This window comes from Diospyros lotus, chromosome 3, assembly GCF_014633365.1.
Source record: "Diospyros lotus cultivar Yz01 chromosome 3, ASM1463336v1, whole genome shotgun sequence".
NCBI classification, from domain to species: domain Eukaryota; kingdom Viridiplantae; phylum Streptophyta; class Magnoliopsida; order Ericales; family Ebenaceae; genus Diospyros; species Diospyros lotus.
Genome location: NC_068340.1, coordinates 39666385 through 39681157, shown reverse-complemented (window position 1 = coordinate 39681157; position 14773 = coordinate 39666385). Strand labels below are relative to the sequence as shown.

Here is a 14773-nt window from a genome sequence, read left to right as displayed (position 1 = left end):
TTAACATTCAGAAGTTGACGCTTACCAAACTTCTGTTATAGGCACTAAGGTCCCGAATTCGTCAGTGAAAGAGAAGAGACATAAGTTTATAAAATATAGACACTTAATAAACTTATGTTGTGTCTTTGGTTATCAATCTTTCCAACAAAAGTTTAATGTTGATATTTGTAATTATTTTGTATATACAAAAGAAAAAAAATCTGACATGAATGAAAGAATAATTAAATAAGAATAAATTCATTAATTCTATTTATATTATTATAATTATTAAATTAAAATTTTCTACATGACCCCAAAGTCTTTGGCTATCACAACCATCAAGTCAAGGGTGGAATTGGAAAAGCCGATCAAGTCGTTGTTGGGGAGGGTGGGACCCAGGTGGTGATTTCTTTGACCTTGTTGGATCATACTTTTCTATGTCACAATTGACTTATTTAAATAGCATTTCTGATTCTCCACTTCCTTGAACAAAGCAATTTATGGTAGAAGATAAATTCATAAAATTAAAAAATATATAAATAAATAAAATAAGTACAGGTTAAGTGATTAAGCAGCAACAAATAACAATAAATGTATCTTGTTTGCAAATATAATAATAGTTAAGTAGCAATAATAGGTAATAATAAACGTATTTCGTTTTTAATAATTAAATAATTTTATTACTTGATTAAACTCAGAATGCTAAACATGATGCATTAATCAATAAAATTGTTCTTATAATTATATATATAGTTATTGAGAAATGTTTTTATTGCCAAAAGAATAAAAAAAATAAACATCTTACAGATACTTCAACATTAAAAATAACTTTCTTTGCTTTTAATTAATTTGTTGGAAAAATAACTTTTAATTTTACTCCATCATATAATAAAAATTTAAAGTGATTATTGATGACATAAATATATATAAATCAACACTTAATTGTAGTCGTAAGATAATTTTTACTGAATTGATCATTTTTCAAGATATACTGATTGCTAGTCTAATGTTTAGCAGCGAGGCGACGGCGGCGAGACATCAAGGTGAAGGCAGCGGCGATCAATGGTTACATCGGTAGCCATGGAAAGAGAAGAGAGCAGCGGGTAAGGCAATGGCAAATTTTGTAAATTTATAATTTAGACGAGGGTCTTTTTGTCTTTTTAACATCTTTCGATAACCCCTCGATTAATCTATCAGGCAAAATAGCACTCCTCTTTAGCAATAAATGTTTGCCTACTCTTTTCATCAAAGATCACTTAAGTTTTCAATGAAATTGACGTCTCTCTACACATAAAAAAACACGTGAGATAAATCTGAAAGTGTATATAAAATGAGCATATATTTAATTAATTCAAGACTTCTTATATAATAATCAATAGGAATTTGTGGAGACTCACAATAAAAAGTTTGATTGTCTACCACCACACGAGGTTCATTATTCAGGTATAAATACCATATGCCAGGCAACTGACATGCATTTGCTACAAACACCCTAGTTTCTGGAACAAAATGAAACCAACACACAAATGTACTAACAGCCTATATCATATATTTGGAACAAAATCAAAGCAATGACAAGAAATACCATTCAATATTTGATTGAAATCATGTCGCTGGGGTATTCAATATCAACTTATTGATGTATATACTAAAAGTCTCTGGCATCAGATTCATGACAGTGACACAATTAATCACATATCAAAATGTGCATGTCAAGAAAATACTAACTTCACATTCACAATGGTAACAAAAGGTATAGACGATAATTATGATAAAGAGGGAGCAAATATTCCCAATTTGACCATATGAAGTATGTGTTCTCACATTAGATAGGTTTTGGCACTGTACAATATACTGCTCTCTTACAAAAATTTGTATATAGCAATGTAAAAAGCAACATTGAAATCAAATTCCCTCCAACAGACATGTATAGAACATTACGAATATATGAAAATCAGAAAGTAGAGCATACCATCTTGAGTAGATAACGGATAGTCAGACATAGAACATTCAAATCGATGTATATATGTCTGTTATCTATTTTGTGCCCTCTATATAATTCATACATTCTGTTGTTTAATTATATTATTCTACATGTGCTATCAGAACAAGGTTGTATGAATTCTTAAAACCCGTCAATTCATTCATTTAGATACAAAATTATTGTAATCAGTTGTAGTGATCTTCTCTTTATCTATATACATACATGTGTATTTCTGTGTATGCTTACACAGAGTAAAGAAGAGAAGTGAGGGAGCAGTGGCGGCGGCGGCGGAGTTTTGGAGAAGAAGAAACCCTAGCTAATGTTTAAGGAGATGGGTCTAAGACCCAGATCTCTTGTCGGATCAGATGAAACAAGATCCTTGCTTGGATCCGCCTTGTTGGCTGCCCGGATCCACCAGATTTGAATTAGTTTTAACCCGACCCATTAACCCATTATTAAAAAAATAAAACAAAATAAAATGAACTTTTTTATTTTATTTTATTTTGTTTATGGGGCTTTGTACACTTAATAATTTAAAGTCTCTAGACCCATTACCGTGGCCCTATAAAGAAAGAGCAAGGATTCTACCTTGGTCTTGATTACCACCCTTGTAGTCCCTAGCAATCTCACTCATAAACAATCCCAGTCATCCACTTTAATTACAAAAACCCACATGATTTTAATTTAATTAGTTTCTAGAAGACTCCTTATCTTAAATTTAGGAAGAATTTAGATGTAATTTATCAATATTTTTTTTATATAAAATTTTCAAACAATATTATATGGAAGAAGTAAATGCCACGACCATGAATGATGTCAATTGGGCCCCTCCTAATCAGTTCCAGAAGATTATTCTTACAATCAATTATTGGTTTTAATGCTTTGTCCAAGTTATCTAGATATGTTAGGCATTAATTTGTTAATATATACTTAATATATCTTATTTTAATATTTTAATATTTTTATTAATTAATAAAATATTTAAAACATAAAACATAATAAATATGAGTGTTTAGATGCTAAAAATAAAATATATTAAATAAATTTTAAATATAAGTTAAAGAGTGATCTTAACAAGTATTCTTTAATAAACATTTAATGTATTTTATTTTTAAATTAAGGATAATAAATATATTCTTTTCATAAAAAGCGATGGAACCCTGGAGTTCGGGAGCCTTCAAGCTCCCCGAACCCCAGGGTTCGGGGGGCGTGAGGCGTCCATGGCTATTACTTCCTACCTTCCTCTATATATATATATATATATATGTATCTGTATATATATATATTTATGTTTGTGTATGCGATGTATATGTGACTGTTAATGTATATTTGTGTGTGTTTGTGTATGCATGAATAGTTGGGTGGTGGGTAATTAATTGAGGGAGAAAATGGGTGTGAGGGTAAAAATAAATTTTTAAAGAAAAATATTTTAGGTATACTAAAATATAATTGCAAAGAATAAAAACATGACTGCGAATAGAATTGCTCGTTTTCATATTGACATTGACTTATGTGCCCTAATCCTGCCAGAGAAGGCAAAAATATCAGGCTAATCAAAAGTGTATTTTGGGTTTTTTGATTGGGCCCCTGCTAACCAAGTATTGGTTTTAATGCTTTGTCCCCTTTGAACTAATAAAAATGCGTATTCGTTGAGATTTGTTTAATATATTTTATTTTAATATTTTTATTAATTAATAAAATATTTTAAAATATATAATATAAATAATTAATATGAGTGTTTAGATGTTAAAAATAAAATATATTAAATATATCTTAAATACACGTTTGCAAGTGGCCTTAACAAGTGTTCATTAATAACGCTCTTAATGATTTTTCATAAATAAATATTATATTATATAAATATTATTTTTAAAAAATAAAATAAATATTATTTTACAATAAAAAATAATAAAATAAATATTATTTTACAATTACGCCTAAAGGCAAAAGCTGAAATGCTTTATTTAGATTGAAAGGATTTGGGCTTCATTTTGAATGTTCATTTGGGCTCACACCAATAGTAATCAAATCTAAACCAAAGTGCCTAAGTGGATTTTAAGTAGCTTTCATCCATTCTAAATAATATATAAAGTGGGCAATGCTACCGTCACTCATCCTCCGAACCTGCCACGTTACGTTGTGAGCGACGAGATTTTGACGGTAGTATTAGTATAAGAAAGGCACATTGACTGGGGAAACTTTCGTTGAACTTCAAGGTAGTATTTGGTTTTCTTTTTTCCTATTTTAAAGAAACCAAAATGGGTAAATTAATTTACAATAAATGCGGGTAAGAAAGAGTATTTTTATTTTATTTTTTTGCTAGAATTTTATTGAAAGGACTTCAAGCAATACCTTAAAAAAGATGGCATCATTTAATCTTCATCAGTTGACCTCTCAAACTTTCTACGCATCCAATTCATTGGTAGAATTGCAACGACATATATGTGGTTCTTCATGTCATCAATAAACTGAAAATAAGCATGTCTCTAAGTTTTCTTCAATAAAAGAGTCCCATAAACTCCCCAAAAACCAATGATAAATCCAAGTATCATGCTAATATAAAATCCAAACATTTCAGACTCTTTAGCATTTTTATGAACTGCAAATGTTGTTTTTGGATAGTTCTGTTGATCAGTGCAATTTATCTTGAGAGGAGCCCCACAAAGTCCTGGATTGCCCATGAATCCAGATTCATTAAAGCTTTGGAGTTGAGTGCTCGTTGGGATCCTTCCAAACAAGTTGTTGAACGACAAGTTCAAGTCACTAAGAGATGCCAAGGTTGAGATGCTTTGAGGAATTTCACCGGAAATATGGTTTCTTGAGACATCAAGAAACTCTAACATTTTCATGTTTCCAAGTTTCTCTGGCAACTTTCCAACGAATTGATTATGAGATAAATTCAGAAAGTGTAATCCTGCAAGACTTGATATTTCAGAAGGAATTGATCCAGACAAGTTGTTATTTGAAAGATCTATACTCCTAACAAGTGGTAGAATCCCTTTGTACTCCCATTCCCTTCCTTTTGTGACCAATGAAAGTCCTTCTTCATGCTCTTTTATATTGTAGTAATAAATAAAAGTGTCAAAGTATGATTTATTTGGGGCAACCATCTCAGTGATATGACTAAGGCATTTCGGAATGTATCCAACTAGGTTATTGTTGCCAATATCAAGTACTATAAGAGAAGAAAGGTGGCATATATCTGGTGAAATGCTACCAGTAAATTTGTTCGAGTTTAAGCAGAGAATTGACAGATTTGTAATATGTCCCAACCAACTTGGTATAGTCCCTGTCAATTCATTCCTACCCAGATTCATGAAACCCAAAAATTGACAATTTTTCAATGATGAAGGTATACATCCAAGTAACTTATTGTTATTCAACTGCAACGATTGAAGGTTGGATAAATAACCCATTGAGATGGGAATTTCACCAGACAAGTTGTTGTTTCCCAAGTTGACATGGATCAAAGATTGCCAATTCATCCAACAATGAGAAAGATTGCCGGAGAATAGGTTATATGAAGCATCCAAACTTTCTAATATATTTTGGTTATTCTCCTTTTGACAAAGGAAAGTGGAAATAGGTCCTGAAAAATTATTATGTGCAATATTAAATGCTTTAACATTTGAACCGAGATGTGGTAGTTTGCCTCTAAATCTATTAGAGCTAATATCAATGGTAGTGGAATTTAGCATAATGGAGGACAAGTCACCATCAATCTGGTTCTGCGAGAGATCAATATTGTCCATGCCTAAAGCCAAGTCCCAAAACCAGTGTGGAATTGTGTCTGATATCCCAGTATTGGAAATGTCTAAATCTAAAAGAGATGTTTGTGTTTTTAGCCATGAAGGAAAATTTGGACCCATTTTGCAAGAACTAACTGAAAGCTGTATCAATTGAAAAGATGGAACCCAAGTGGAGTTGATGTTGTAGGAGAGAGAGTTTCCAAACAAATCAAGAATCCATAGGTTTGAGAGTTTGGACATATGAGCCTCTGTAACAATGCCTTCTAGGAGATTATTACTAATGTCTAAGGTCGTTAAATTAACCCAAATGTTCTTTGGAAGAGTTCCATTCAATTGATTGTAGGAGAGATCTAATGATTCCAAGGATGATAAGTTACCAAGAGATTTAGGAATTGGACCTTTCAATTTATTCATATCCAGTACCAGTTCTTGAAGATGTTTGAATTGCCCAACCTCATATGGTATAAAACCATGCAAAGAGTTATATGAGAGTTGAAGACTTTGAAGGATGCTGAGATTGAATAACCACTTTGGAATCTCACAATTGAAATTATTAACAGAAAGATCAAGGAGTGCAAGAGATGTAAAATTGGCATGTTCAAGTGAAGGAGTCAAATTCTCAAGCTGGCAGTCCATCAAATGTAATTCTGAAAGGGCAGGAAGGCTGCTCACCTCTCGAAGCCAATCAACTTCCCTGCTGAGGTCAATCGAACTCATGTCAAGATATTCCAAGGCACGAAGATGACCAATCCAATTGAGATTGTTTGCATATAGCCCATCGTTATCTCTTAGATTGAGGTGACGAATGTAGGACAAATTTTGAAGCTGGTGAGGAATCAACCCCTCAAAGTCATTGGAACGGAGATCCAGATGCACGAGACTTGTTATAGAACCTAAGAAACTTGGAATGGGAGAGCCTCCAAAATTATTCATACTCAGATCCAAATAACTTAGAAATTTCAGATCTAACAATGAAGGTGTAAGATTGCCCATTAGATGTAGATTGGAAAGATCCAGTTCAATGACTCGACCAGTCATGTTGTCGCAGCGAACACCTGTCCAATTGTAACAATCGGAGTCGGGAGCATGCTGCAGAGACCAGGAAGATAGGGCGCCTGGAGGATTAGAAGAGAGACCTTGCTTGAAAGCCAAAAGGGCTTGCTTTTCCTTCTCATTGCAACTCACACCTCCACTGCTGGCTGTTGCACACACAGACCAAACAAACACAAACACTGCCAATGTCCGCATTATGCAAAAGGAAGGGGAGAGATAAGAGAGTGAACAATATGATGTTTGCTTGCCTTTTGGGAGCCTCGTACGTAGAAGTATATAAATAAAAACTAATAAGGTGAAAAAATATATTTAATTTAGCTTTTTAATTTTATAAATTAATATTTGTATGAAAATGAAATATGAGTGGCGTGGTAGTGTTGGTGTCATGTTTGTTTGTGCATAGAGATGATTAATTGAAAAAGGATAAAGAAAGTTATTAATTCAAAATTATATCAGATTTTTGAAATGAATAGTATAACTTTTGAAAAATTAAATTAGTTTTTCAAAAAATATCTCTACAGAGATTGAAAATTAATTCCCTCCCACAAATTCTAAAGTAATCGTATAAAACTACAAATTCCCTCCCACAAATTTAGGCAACTCCCATAAGTGCAAGCTCCTTTACAATTAATAGATAGGTGTCTTTGCAAAGATATACTTGAAAGTGATTCAAGAACATTAACATTATCCCAAGAATCTTAAACCATCAAACATTATTAAAGATGAAAATATACATGTCCCACAGCTCAATAACATCATGTTAGTTAAAGGAAGTGTTTTTAAACTAGCGTAATGAATTCAAGATAAAAGGTATATTTGTCTTTAAATTGGTCCAAAAGCTTGAAACTAGATCCCAAATGAGCACATACAAGAATGGCAGCCCTTTATTGGAGAAAGAATGGAAATCGATTCAAATTCAATTGCAAAGATGAGCCTATATGACTATCTACATTTGAGCGATATTCAGACTTTTAGAATTCTTGGCAAAATTTAACATCCATAGGTTAAATAACAATTGTCGTTAATTGTTAAATGCACTTGATTTACTCTTATCCATAGGTTTTTTTTAAATGTTCTATAAAGGAAAAAAAAAAAACTTCTTGTGAACCCTTTAAATTGCCTTCATGAAAAAGCAATTAATAAAACTTTCACACCAAGTGGTGGTTTGAATTATGAGTACATTTTGCATCATAAGTGCTTATTTTGATAAATAATCAGGAATCGACAACACAACTATTAACACTCGCATAAAAAAGTTTAAATAATGCTTAGAAAAATGATATGCTAGATGGATTCAGACCATGAAAATGATAAAGATTTCACATGACATTTTCTTATACCTATTATTAATGTTCGATGGACTGTCCATATATATATATGAATAGTTTAGATCTTTTCTTGCATTTTTCTTTCGTTGTGAAACTCGAGATATGCTCTAATTTTAAGTTGCAAATTATTTGTTTTTTTTAATGAAATTCTTATTTGCAGAAAAAAGAAAAATGAGAAAATAAAATCACAATTTCACAAATTCTATTAAAGTTTATTTAAATATTACAACTTCCTTTCAATTACAAAAATAAAAACAAAATAACACCCATTAAATAAATTCATTTACATGCATAAAATTTTATAAACTATAGTGAATTTATTTAAAATCTATAATTTTTTTAATAAGTATTTGACAAAATGAAATAAAACTCATTAAAAAATTTATTTATATTAATAAATTTAAAAATTAGGAAAAAAAACACTAATTTTGTGCAAATCACGAGCTCTCCTACTAATTTGACATATGTGTATATTAATTAGGTAATGTTTAATAATTTAGTTGTGAGGCATAAATAATATGTAAAGATTCACTACAATTTGTGATGTTAAAATTAAAAAAAAATATAAATATATGAGATTATAGTTCTAAATTTACATGCGACTGTTACTCTAGTATTAATATTGATATTTATAATTATTTTGTATAAACAAAAGGGAAAAACTATGGCAATACTTGAAATAATTCATCAATGAAAGACTAAATAAGAATAAATTCATTAATTCTATTTGTATTATTATAATTATTAAGTTAAAATTTTCTACTTGACCCCAAAGTCTTTGGCTATCACAATTAGAAATTTATTCAAGTCATTGGTGGAATTGGAAAAGCCGGTCAAGTCCTCACTCCTCACCTAATAAATTAATTGCTGTACAATAATTAATTGTTGGGGTGGGTGGGTAGCTGGTGATTTGATTTCTTTATAATTAATTTCTGTACAATAAGTCCTCACCTAATAAATTAAAGCCCTTGTCGGATCATATTTTTCTATGTCACAATTGACTTATTTAAATAGAATTTCTAATTCTATTAAATGTTCTGTAATTCTCCACTTCCTTGATAAAGGTAATTTATGGTGGAAGATAAATTCATAAAATTAAAAAAATATATAAATAAACAAATAAGTACTTGTGGGTACGATAATTATATATTCATGAAAAATGTTAGTAGATATATATTAAAATAATAGGTAATGCCATTGTTGACTGTGAATCCAAATTTATTAAAGTTTTTAAAAAATAATAATTTTTAATATTTAAAATATTAAATCTTAAAGATTTATACATTAAAAATTAAATATTATATTTTTTAATTATTAAAAAAACGTCATATATATTAAGCCGATTATAAATCAATACATAAAAATAAGGACACGAAGGTACAAACTAATTATTATCATTCAACTATTCATCCCATTAAGGAGACGTTTGTTAATCAAGATATAGGATAAAAAAGTCAAAATATGGGATGCATCCCAGATTTCTATTTTTTTCAATATGTTTGCTAAATTTATTTAACAATTCTTGAAAATGTCCTTAATGACTTCTTATCTTGATTGTTCAAGATATACTTATCTCTTCCCTCTTAAAATAAGTATATCTTGATCTTTATAGATAAGAAAAAAATAATAATTGAATCCTCTAATGCAGTTTAAAAAATTTAACAAACAGCTTGATAAAAATCTTGAAATGCTTTCCAACCTTATATTGATTATTTTATATCTTGATCTGAAAAGTATTTCAATTATATATTAATACTCTCTTACCTTGCTTATTTTAACAAACGCTGAATCGAAAGAGTTTACTATCCTTATTTCACCAGAATTTGGAAAATCTTACAGGAAGAAAAACGCATGCATGGCACCATGCTGCTGTTGTGAAGACTGAAATAGTTTCACTGTATGAATTGTGACGTGACAACTCCTTATTAACTCTTTTTTTTGCTAAATTTTTTATTTTTGTTTTTTCATGTTTTGGTTATATAATATTAAATTTATTAATAAAAACAACTATGTAAAGTTTAAATTTAACTTTTACAGTCACCTAACTAAAAAGAAATTGCTCTCACACCAATATTTAATGATTTAGTTGTATAATATAAATGATATATAAAAACTCACTACAATTCGTGATGTTAAAATTAAAAAAATTATAAATATGAGTTTATGGTTTTAAATTTATTTATACCTTTTAACATTGATATTTATAATTATTTTGTATATATTAGAAAAAAAACTATGACATTTTACTTGAAATAATTCGTCTTTCATATCAAAATTAATATTTAACAAAGATTTTAATTCACATATTTTAAATTTAGACTTGCTAATTAACAAGATATCATCAACATATAAAAGAAGATAAACTGGGATATCAGATAGTATATAATAAAAATAATTATCAAATTTACTTCGATTAAAACTAATTTTATCAGCAAAATTATCAAATTTTTTGTACGTATCATTGTCTAGGAGACTATTTTAATCCATATAATGATTTTTTAAGCAAACTTCAGAATGATGAATGTCAATATATCCAACAGGTTATTCTATATAAATGAGTTCATCAAAATCACCATATAAAAATACATTGGTGGCAGTGACAGTCGCCGGCGACTGGTAGATGGATGCCCCAGAAATCGCCGGCTAAGGCGGTGTTGTGTGTGTATATTTATGTATTTTGTGTGTGGAATATGTTTTGTCTGGCTCGCTGCCTCAAGGGGAATAAGCATTGTATAACATTATATTTGTGTATATATAAGCTTCTTATATATAGATTTCGTGTATCAATGTGCTGATGTTTGTATATATAAGCTCTGTTCTTATATATAAGTTGTAAGGCAGAGTTTATATATATATTTCGTGTATTGTAGCTCCCAGATTGCTGCCCCCAATTTCTTTTTCCTATATATAATCTAGGCTCTGTTCTTATATGTATTTTGTTCTTTTTTTTGCTATTTTATTTGTTAATCTGTTAACTGTTAACTGTTAATATTAATTTAATTTTATTTTAATCTTCCTTTCATGTTAACAATAATAGCAGATTAATCTTCCTTCACCTACGGTTAAATGTTAACTTTGATATGCTATTTTATTTCAATTTGCTATAGAAAGGAAGATTAAAATAGTAGATTAAAATTGCTATGTTGTTACATTATTATAATTGAGTATAATATTTATTCTTCAAAAATCTTTTAGTTTGTCAGTTGGGTCGCAAATAGTTGTGTTAGTCTCATAGTGATACACTAAATTGTATATACGAGTAATCTCCTGGTGTAGTCTCATAGTGATGCCCATGTATTAATTATAATTATTTTAATTTTAATATTTATTAAATTAATTAAATATAATATGTAAACAACTCCACTTTGAACCATCTTCTCGTAATCTGATGTGTTGAGAGAGGGGTTCCATCTTTGGGGGGATTATCTCAGATCATGTATCTCAGATCACTGTTAACAGTTGTGTTCTTGAACTCGGGTGAATTGCAGATGACAGATTGGAAATAGACTTCTTGGGGCAAGATTGCGTTGTTAAAATACATTAGAAGGGTGTGGGGGAGGTTATCCCAGCCAAAGATACAGAATTCCAGAAAACCCAGGGTTAAGAAAACCCATGGAGAACCTGGTAACAGAGAACTCTGTTTCAGCGTAGTTTTCCTTTGTTGATCCCAATTTTTTCATGCTAACATTTACGGGAAACTAAACTAGCAACATGAGTAAAGAAGCAGAAAGATAATTTGCCTGTGAAGACCCTAAAAGCATCCGGCGTTGGCCGTTTTTGTGTGGCATGAAATATTTGGACCCTCATTGCCAAGTAAAGCCCTGGATCAACCACAATTGGCTGAATCCTTTTACCCCTGCATTGACATCAAACAAAGCCCTGCTGCTCAGATATGGTTCGTGTTGTCAGCAGCAAAATTATAGCTTATTTAGCAATAAGGGTTAGCCTACTCTTTCCATCCAAGATCACTCGAGTGGTTAATGAAATTGACGTCTCTCTGGACAGAAGAGAACACGTGGGATAAATTTGAAAGTGTATTTAAGACAAGCAAATCTTTAGTTAACTCAGGACTTCCTATACAATAATCAATAGGAATTTGTGGGAGACTCACAACAAGAAGTTTGATTGTCTACCACCACACAAGGTGCATTATTCAAGTATAAACACCATATGCCAGGCAACGGCACAAGCATTTGCTACAAGCACCCTAGTTTCTGGAACAAAATGAAACCAACAGATAAAGATACTAAGTTAACAGCCTATATCATATACTTCGAAGAAAATCAAAGCAATGACAAGAAATACCATTCAGCATTTGATTGAAATCATGATGCTGGGGTATTCAATATCAACTTATTGATGTATATACTAAAAGCCTCAGGCATCAAATTCATGACAGTGACACAATTAATCACAGATCAAAATATGCATGTCAAGAAAATACCAATTTCACATTCACAATGGTAAGAGAAGGTATAGATGATGATGATAATTATGATTCTAATTTTCTTGATCAGCATCTTAAGCTTTAATCCCAATAAGGGAGTCAACTCAATGAAGTATAACTGTTCAATCATCTCTATTCATGGCCATATTTTCTATAAGGTCATTATATCCCATGTTATATCTAAGTCTTCTCAAACTAACTTTTTTGGTCTTTCTCTATCTCATTTACTACGAACTTCTTCCACTCCAACCGCTTGCCTTACACGTATGTCTATAAGTTTCTTCTCATATTGAAAACCCATTGATTGTTAAATCCAAAAGCTCTTTGTTGGTATCCACAAACAATCCTGAGAATCCTTTTTTCACCGGCAGATGGTAAACTTGATAGTCAAAAAGAAAATTTCAAATAAAACAGAATTGTGATCAAGATAAGAAAATTGCATCATTTCAATCACAAATTCCTCCAGGATGGCCTCCAACCCACCTAATACAGATAAACAATGGATGATGATCTTCCTAAAACCATTTGCCTCAACATTCAAACTAATCAGAAAGTTCTAATCTCTAATCTAAAAGGGTTAACACAAGCATTCTGCATAATATTACAAAGGTAGTAAATCCAAGTAGACTTACTTTTCTTTTTTGATAAATAACCGCTAAATAAAAAAAGCAGCATAAAGGGAGCAAATATTCCCAATTTGACCATATGAACTATGTGTTCTCACATTGGATAGGTCTTGGCACTATACAATATACTGCTCTCTTCAAAAAGTAAAGTAGCATACCGTCTTGAGTAAGTAACGGATAGTCAGTTGCCCTCAAGGTAATTAACCAATCCCATCCACCATCAACCTTCAACAGTACAGCCACCGCATGTAAAGTTGCGGCGACGGTAGTCGATCCCATGTACGTCAAAGGATCAAGCTTCCCCATCACATCAACATTTGCGAAATAACGTATAGCCTCCACGGACTTGACCAAACCAGCCAATTTCCGCCTCTCGTCGTCCGAACCATCCGCCCTAATGTGGAGCAAGTACCGGTTCCGGGGATGATAAACCGCCAGCAACAGCCGGAAAATTCTTTCGGGGTCGCCTCTGCCGCCTGAGATGTAGTAAGTGAAAGGCCGGGGGGTAGCCGACTCCGCGGCGGACGGCGACGGCGAAGGGCCTTCGCGAAGTGTAGTAGCAGGCCCTGAGGAGGAGCATAAGAGACACAAATGCAGGGGCGAAGAGAGCAAAGAACCATTTCTTCCCAGCTCCCATACTGGTTAATCTAATCCTAGGAGCATGGAAATAAAACCCAGAAAATTTTGAAGAAATCAGGCGCTTCGAGCTATGTAACTGCGAAACAACTTCAATCGTGAACAGATCGAAGATATTGATCTTTGAGGATCTGATTTGAAGATCCAGTTAGAGTGAGTGTTGGAAGTAGATCAATATAGGGTTTACATCCACATTGAAATGAATTGTCGCTATCTATATGCAAACACGACTCTAAGATCAGATCAGCAAAAGGAAGGAGAGAGAAAGCTAGGGTTCCCAGCATTCAATTTTCTAACACAGATTAAGAATTTGATTTGATCTCTCCGTCAATCGAATCGAAGAACAAAGGGAATGCATACGCAAGTGTGAACGAGGCAGAATATTTTATCTAATACATTCCATTTTATTAACATTAAATATGATATTTTATTTTATAAAAATCAAGATATATTAAACGTAACCCGAAGGTATAGATCAAATGGTCGGGTGAATAATATGTTTGTGTTAATTTGGTGGGTTGTAAGTTTAATCTTTTACCTATACAAGGGCTGAAAACCCTACATGTGATTTACCTTCCATAGCGTAATTGAGGACACGAACACCGAGGCCTCGCAAGAATAGTCATCCTAAAATATATTAAATGTAATAATAAAATAAAATTATCATTCCACTTTTTTTTATTCACTTGGAGTGTTCGAACTTCTCCCGACTAATTCTTAAGGGCGGGTGACCTCCCTCGTGATGCACCCCCGATAAATCTGAATGCAAACACTGTAACATCCCGTATCTAACGATATAAAGAATCGGAACAACTTACCCTGATGGCTTACACAAATTTCTCGGGGGCCACCCATCCTTGAGCTACCCTATCTCAAGCATACTTAACCCCAGAGTTTGTTGCCTACATTCAGTCCAAAAGGTATCTAGTTAGTGTTATTTTCTTTCTTATTTATCCTCAATATATACTGTA

The 14773-nt window shown here is 31.8% G+C and overlaps 1 pseudogene; it reads right to left on the bottom strand.

Annotated features, from left to right (window-relative positions):
• Window positions 1–4449: 4449 nt before the first annotated feature.
• LOC127796997 (receptor-like protein EIX2) lies at window positions 4450–14152 on the bottom strand (annotated as a pseudogene).
• Between the last annotated feature and the right edge of the window lie 621 nt (window positions 14153–14773).